Raw genomic sequence first — 7,767 nt, 5'->3', positions numbered from 1 at the left:
GTCTATCTATCGATCTATCTGTCTGTCTTTTATATACAGACAAAGTTACTCATCATATAGATGGAAGAGTGTATATATAGATACATATATATATATATATATGTGTGTGTGTGTGTGTGTGTGTGTGTGTGTGTGTGTGTGTATACACCTCACTCTGCATATAAACAGTGAACACCACATGTCTCGCTACATATAGAGAGAAGACTATTACAGTAGCACTTTTAACCTTGCTATGTTTCCGTTTGTCTTTTACTAGTTATTACTATGTGTGCTACAGCGTTTCATTGTGCATTTTGTATAAGGACAATAAAGCTGACCTTGACCTTGGAGTACACATATAACTTTACCTATTGATAGTGCACTATATATATAACTTTATATATCATACCGCATACAGTAAAAGACCATGGATTATACATGTCATTTTTCATTTTGCAGCACGGTGGCCCAGCGGTTAGTTCTGCTGCCTCACAGCAAGAAGGTCCTGGGTTCGAACCCTGGGGCTGTCCAACCCTGGGGGTCGTCCCAGGTCGTTCTCTGTGTGAAGTTTGCATGTTCTCCCCGTGTCTGTGGTGGGGTTTCTCCGGGTGCTCCGGTTTCCCCCACCATAAAAAAGAAACTTGCATGTTAGGGTTAATAGTGCTGCTGTCTACGCCCCTGACCAAGGCGATGGGAAACGAACTGGAGTTGTTTCCCCAGGCGCAGCATGAAGGCGGCAGCCCACTGCTCCTAGCTACACACATCACAGCTAGGATGGGCTAATTTGCAGTAACTGAATTTCCCCAAGGGGATTAATAAAGGAAACTTAATTTGATTTAATGTGGGCTGAGTTATATACAATACATATCACCCTTAATTCAGACAACTGACTCTACATAACGCTACTTATGGGCATACGACTATACATATATCACAGTATTAGATGTTGACTATGCCTATAACTGTACACATTTATTAAACGTCACCCCTCGTCTTAAAGACGGTAGGTTATAATATCGGTTTACATCTAGAAGGTAGACCACACATAACAGTCTTCATACTGGTTGAATCTGAACAGACGGGGTGGGGAGCCCGGTATATGAAACCAGTACTGACGCTATTACACAAGCGCAAGTCCCAGCCTGAGATTGGGTTAGCTCAGGTCTGATGCAGTTCACAACGTCAAGGTCTTCATCGATCCCACACACTCCATCCAAACTAGGGTTTGTCTTTCCATCCCTGACCCTTTTGCCTACAGCTTTTAGTCCTTTGTTTTATATTCATCTAACCAGTTCTCCATGTTTGAGCTTCTTGACTGTGAAGCACCTTGTAAACGTTGTTTTAGAAGATCTGACTCAAATGACAGGGGTTTTTAGTTGTTGGAGTAAACGTGATCGGCTTTCTCGGCTGTTTCATGCCTCATCTCTCGTTCATTATCATGGATTTGAGATTTGTGAGGTGGAACCCCTTCTCCGTCTTTCCACCTGCCCCTGTACTTTAAATGGTATTGGAGTGAAAATGATCCTAATTTGATCTATGGATTGGCATGAAGGACAAACTATAGATTTAATGGTGAACATCAGTTTGAACCAACGTGAGGGAGCCAGCGTGCCCTAGTGAGCCTGCACAGGACAGCAGATTATTTGTAGATGCATGCAACCACAAACACACACACAAACACCCCCCCTCTCTCTATCTCTCTATCTCTCTCTCTCGCTCGCTCTCTCTCTCTCTCCCCCCCATTTGAGATAATATTTCCTAACACTGTGAGAAGAACACACGTGTACAGTTACAAAACACACACTTACACACAAATATACACATACATACATTATATATATATATATATATGTGTGTGTGTGTGTGTGTGTGTGTATGTGTGTGTGTGTGTAACCCCCCCCCACACACACACACATCGACATAAAAAAACGTGCACGCTCACACACACACACACACACACACACACCCACACACACACACACACACACACACACACACACACACACACACACACATGTACACCAGCCCTGTTCCAACAAACTCATCCCCTATTTACGGTAAGCATGTGCTCTCAACTTCTGTGGGCATGGATGAAGTGATGCACTTAGTTTTGGTATCATATCCATGTCCGTGGGTGCAGCTCCGACCACACGCAGAGCTAGAAAGAGAGACTGAGAGCTATTGCAGTGTGAGTAGGTGTGGGAGGACAGAGAGAAATGACTAAGCACTCTGTTGCCGGGTAGACATCACCCGCCATACACCCACCCCACAGGTGCTTGTGATTAAACTGCATCTGATTAAACGGTCTATTGCATGGGGAGATATATCTTCTACTGAAATCTCTCTTGGATACGTATAGTCTCAAGCTTCCCCTCCCTTTTTAAACACACAATGACTTCAAAGGTGGGCGATGATGGAAACAGAAATATCCCTTGCCCGGCAAACTGTCTGGCTACCCTTTTTCCTGCTGTCTTTGTTTGATTCAAGATTCAAAGATTCAAAGGTCTATTTGTCACATACTTCACTACATACAAGTACAATGAGCAGTGAAATGTTTATTGGCAACTCTGAAATTGTGAAACAAAAGAACAAAAAAGTAGAACACAGTCAATAGGAATACATTTTAAAAAGTTAAAAATACAGTATACAGAAGTTATACTCCGATTAATATCTATAGACAAACGTGTAAAAGTCTGTATGAAGCAAAGTGTCAGAAGCAAATTGTCAGTAGTAACAGTTGTTAGTAATGTATACACAGTATACACAGTGTACACAGTATACATAGTATACATACTGCCAGCAGCCATGCCAACATGTACCCTGGTTCTGCTGCATGACAGAAGCTAAGCAGGTGTGGGCTTGGCTAGTACTTGGATGGGAGACCTCGGAGGAAAATTAGTTGCTGCTGGAAGTGGTGTTTGTGAGCCAGTAGGGGGTAGTCTTCCCTTTGGTCCTAATAGAACAACAAAAGCCCCAGTGCAATGATGGGGACACTATGCTGTCCTTCAGATGAGACGTTAAAAGCAAGGTCCTGACTCACTGTGGTCATTAAAGATCCCATGGCACATATCACAATGAATAGGTGGGTCCCTTGGTGTCCTGGCAAAATTCCCATCCTGCCTCTCTCCATCTGGCCACCTAATCATCTGCTGTGTAATTCGCTCAATTATTCCTCCCTCAATGATTCCATCTCAAGCAAATGTGTGGTGCGCATTCTGGTACAAAATGGCTGCCGTGCAGTTAATTATTCTGATTTATTTACAAACCTCTCAAATGGAAGTCGCTGGCTAGAGGTCTTGCAATGTGATGTTGCACATCAAGTGAATTGTGGGCTTATTACTCAGCTTGGGACCCAAATGAGCAGTTTTATCTTAATTAAAATGTAGAGTAATTATTCAGAGTATAATTAAACCACTTGCAGCATTGCTTATGTTGCTATAATATGGTGTAATATTTTAGCTTTCAGCAGAATATTACTGGTAGAAATGAGCAGAGGTTGCTGGGTGATGGTTAACTAAACAACTCATGGCCCCCAGTCTACCATGCAGCGACTGCAGCAAACTGGTGAATACTGAAAGCCTTTCAAAATGGCAGACGTCAGCATACGGGTTTGGAGTCCACAAACCTGGTTTGGAGTAATTTTCTTCAATCATCAGCTCCTGCACTGACTTGATCACACTGAAACCTCCGATTTTGTAGTGCTGGGGCTGTATTAGGCTTGTTTCTAGCCTGCGGCTAAGCTAATCAAACAATTATGCCAGCTTTGCCCTATGAGGACTGTGTGCTACTAAAGAATGCAAATAGAAGGGTCACTGACCTTGCATAGGATATTCGATGGCTTTCTGATGAACTCCATCAGAAAGAATCCCTTTTGCTCAGCTTCATGGATGTGGCTTCTGGGCAGTCCAAATGGATTGCCTCTCAGTGCAACCATCTAGGACACAATTCTGTGGGACCCCTCCACTTGTCCATGGCTCTCCTCCTGCTCGACACCTAACCACCAGTCGTCCTGGGCCGAAGTGGTGGTCTGCAGTTGCAAGAGAGGCTCGGACAGGGCTGCCTCCCCCCTCAGCTAAACCTCTGCAACTGCTACACAACCCTGTCTGATGACACTTTGGTCCACCTAGCCGATGTTGCTGTGATTCCGACACACCCCGATCAGGACCTTCTACAAAAACGGCTCCTGAAGACACTGCAGCTTCCCCACTAGTGGCTAGCAGTGTTCAGGTGGCTCACCATTCAACTGTGGCTCACCATTCAACAACCAAGACAGCAGCCCTCATCCTGGATGGTGACCTCGTCTTCCCATCATTAGATCCTGAAAGGGGCCGTGATTAGATGCTCTCGAAGTCTTCTTTGCCCTGAGCCCCCAGGGAAATCCATACTCTGACGTCTGACGTCGCTGCCTCGTCACAACACTTGCCTGCTTGGACACCATATTTCCAGTCGGTGATTTCAACACAGTGTTGATCGTGTACTCTCCTACCATGAGACCCACAGCTGACATCTCCTCATCCCCTCTTCTCCCCAGCCACATTAATAGTTGGAGATTACATAAAATCAGGGACATCTGTTTTCTCAACGAAGCCACACACTGTTGCCTTGGAGCCACAGTCCGATTTCCTCAATAAGCTCCTGGGCCTGCTGTGCTCACCCCGTCCTCCACCCATCGACTGACTGTTCATGTGAGGAGAAACGATGCAGCTCATCAGCAGTCTGAGTTAACCAAAAATGATTTTAATGACTTTTTCAGCTTTTTAAATACTTGTGGAAAGTCTGTTTTTATTTCAGGTCCTATTCTGACACTGGTCCGTGGAGCAGGGCATTTTAGCAGAATCCTCAGCCTGCACACATGGCTCATCCCCACCTGCAGAGCTCACAATATAAGTTTTTATTGACAATTTTGATCTGCTTTGGGATCGATTCACCCTCTTCAGAACTGAGGAAGTCCACCCAAATGGGGTGGATAGCCAAAGCCTAATGGCCAACCTGCAGCACGCCGTACAGTCTCCTCCACGTGACTGACTGTTTACATCCCGCACTTCCTTCCCAGCACCCCACAGACAGTACTGTTTTGTCCAATACCCCCCCCCCCCCCAACTGGGCTCATCTGTCATTAACTCTCTCACCGGGAGTTTTCCCCATACAGACTATTAATAGAAACCGGGCCTCTTATCCACATGACATATTACAACGTGACCGACATGTAGACCACAGTGTGCTAACTCCGCTAGTTAAATCAGCTGTTTATATGTGCACAACCTGTCATAAGTTTGCCTTATACAATATCCAATCTATTACCAACAAAGCCCTTCTGTTCAATAACTTCATCACAGAACACAAACTGGACTATTTATGTCTCACTGAAACCTGGAAGTCACAGAATGACTTTCTACAGCTAAATTCAGCAACTCCACCAGGATTTGTTTACATGTGCAAACCTTGGTCTATATACAGAGGAGGGGGCCTTGCACTGATCTATCGCGATAGTATAAAAGTAATGCCACTCTCTACTTGATCAATCTTCATTTGAACTGCTTGGTGTTAAGCTCTACGGACCTACACCCATCATTATTGCTGCTCTGGACAGACCACCAAAGGCATCAAATACCTGGATCCAATTCCCACAACCCTAGTTAAAACTTGCCTGCTCTCTATCATCTCCCTGATGACCTCCATCATCAGCTCCTCTCTGTCCACTGGTACAGTTCCCCCTTCACTGAAGATTGCCATAGTCAGACCAACTCTGAAAAAACTTAATCTAGATTCTACTGACCAAAAATACTACTGGCCTATTTCCAATTTGCCATTAATCTCTAAAATCTTTGAGAGGGTAATTGCATCTCAACTCCAGATCTACCTTGATAATAATAATCATTTTGAACAATTCCAAACCAGCTTTCACACCAAACATATCACAGAAAAAGCCCTGGTTAAGCTCACTAATGAACTCCTTCGTGCATCTAACGCCAGTCTACTCTTTACCCTCATCCTGTTTGACCTCACCACAGCCTTTGATACTATATCCCATCAGCTTCTCATGGATTGTCTGGCTAGCATTGGAGTTGAGGGCACTGTGTATCTGTGGTTTGCTTCCTACCTTACAGACAGGACACATTTTGTACAAATTCAGAATTACCGGTCAGACAGTTTCATAGTTCCTCATGGAGTTCCACAGGGTTCAGTGTTGGGGCCACTGCTGTTTATTATTTACCTCCTCCCTTTTGGCAACATCCTCCGGCACTATGGTATCCATTTCCACTGCTATGCCGATGATACACAGCTTTATGTGTCCACTAAGCTGACTTCCACTCTCCCCTCCAGTACCCTCACTGCTTGTCTCCATGATATACAGATATTGATGACCAACAATTATGTGAAATTCAACAGTAGTAAAACTTAGCTACTCCTCATTGGCACTAAATCTACACTCTCAAAAACTAATATTTGATCACTTCCCAATGTTGGAGCCTCCATACCGGTCTCCGCTCAAGCTGATAGCCTTGGTGTTATCCTAGATAGTACCATTTCCTTTTTCAGTCATATAAACAATGCTTCCATCTGCGACACATCTCCAGACTACACCCTGTTTTAACACAACACTCCATGAATGTCGTAGTCAATGCTTTGGTCACATCACACATTGACTACTGCAACGCGATCCTGGCAGGCATCCCCAACAAACCGACTTCAACTCATCCAGAATTCTGCAGCATGGATTATTGCATGTTCAAAGTCCGCTGAACATGTCTCTCCCCTGCTGATTTAATTAAATTGGCTTCCTGTGTCACAGCGGATTAATCTTAAAATTTCATTATTAACATTCAAAGCTCTTCATAATCTATCCTTGCTTATCTCACAGACTGCTTTCAGACTTGCACTGCATCTCGCCCCCTGCAGTCTTCACCAGCAAGTCTCTTGGCCCTACCAGCCATCAACCTCAGCACAATGGGTACCAGGGCTTTCTCCTGTGCTGCACCCAAACTCTGGACTGGACTCCATTACAGAATTAAAAACTTCTCTTAAAATCCACCTTTTTAAACTAGCTTACTCACTTCAACAGCTTTAACTGCTTCATGTGCATCTTTTTTTTCAACTCCTGCTGATGTATGTTCTGTTGCTTATTGTGTGTTTTATTGTTGATTGCACTGTTTTTTACTGCTTTGTTTTATTGTATTTGATGTAAGGTGACCTTGAGTGTCATGAAAGGCACCTTTAAATAAAATGTTTTTATTATCCATCCATTATCCAAGCCGCTTATCCCAATTGGGTCCACGGGATGCTGGAGCCTATCCCAGCAGTCATTGGGGGGCAGGTGGGGAGACACCCTGGACAGGCCGCCAGGCCATCACAAGGCTGACACATTCACACCTAGGGACAATTTAGTATGGCCGATTCACCTGACCTACATGTTTTTGGGTTGTGGGAGGAAACCAGAGCCCCCAGAGGAAACCCACACAGACATGGGGAGGACAAGCAAATACTACACAGAGGATGAGCTGGGACGATCCCCAAGGTTGGACTACCCCGGGGCTCGAACCTAGGACCGTCTTGCTGTGAGACTGTGCTAACCACTGTGCTGCCCAAAGTTTATTATTAGTGTTATAATACAAGCATTCAGGATGAATTTGCTTGTGTTGTGTATTTTGATTTGTTTTTGCCATTCACACCACTGAACAATGGAGGTCAAGTCAAGTCAAACCAATTTTATTTGTATAGCCCAATATCACAAATTACAAATTTGCCTCAGTGGGCTTTACAGCAACACAACATCCTGTTCTTAGACCC

General features: G+C 44.3%; 1 long non-coding RNA gene across 2 annotated transcripts in view; it reads left to right on the top strand.

The window, feature by feature from the left end:
- The window catches only part of LOC130122846 (uncharacterized), an 87,721-nt gene that overhangs the window by 19,346 nt on the left and 60,608 nt on the right, over nt 1-7,767 (top strand). The window lies entirely within an intron of this gene.

The sequence above is a fragment of the Lampris incognitus genome, chromosome 13 (genome assembly GCF_029633865.1).
Source record: "Lampris incognitus isolate fLamInc1 chromosome 13, fLamInc1.hap2, whole genome shotgun sequence".
NCBI lineage: Eukaryota > Metazoa > Chordata > Actinopteri > Lampriformes > Lampridae > Lampris > Lampris incognitus.
This window is presented reverse-complemented; position numbering and strand designations above follow the sequence as displayed.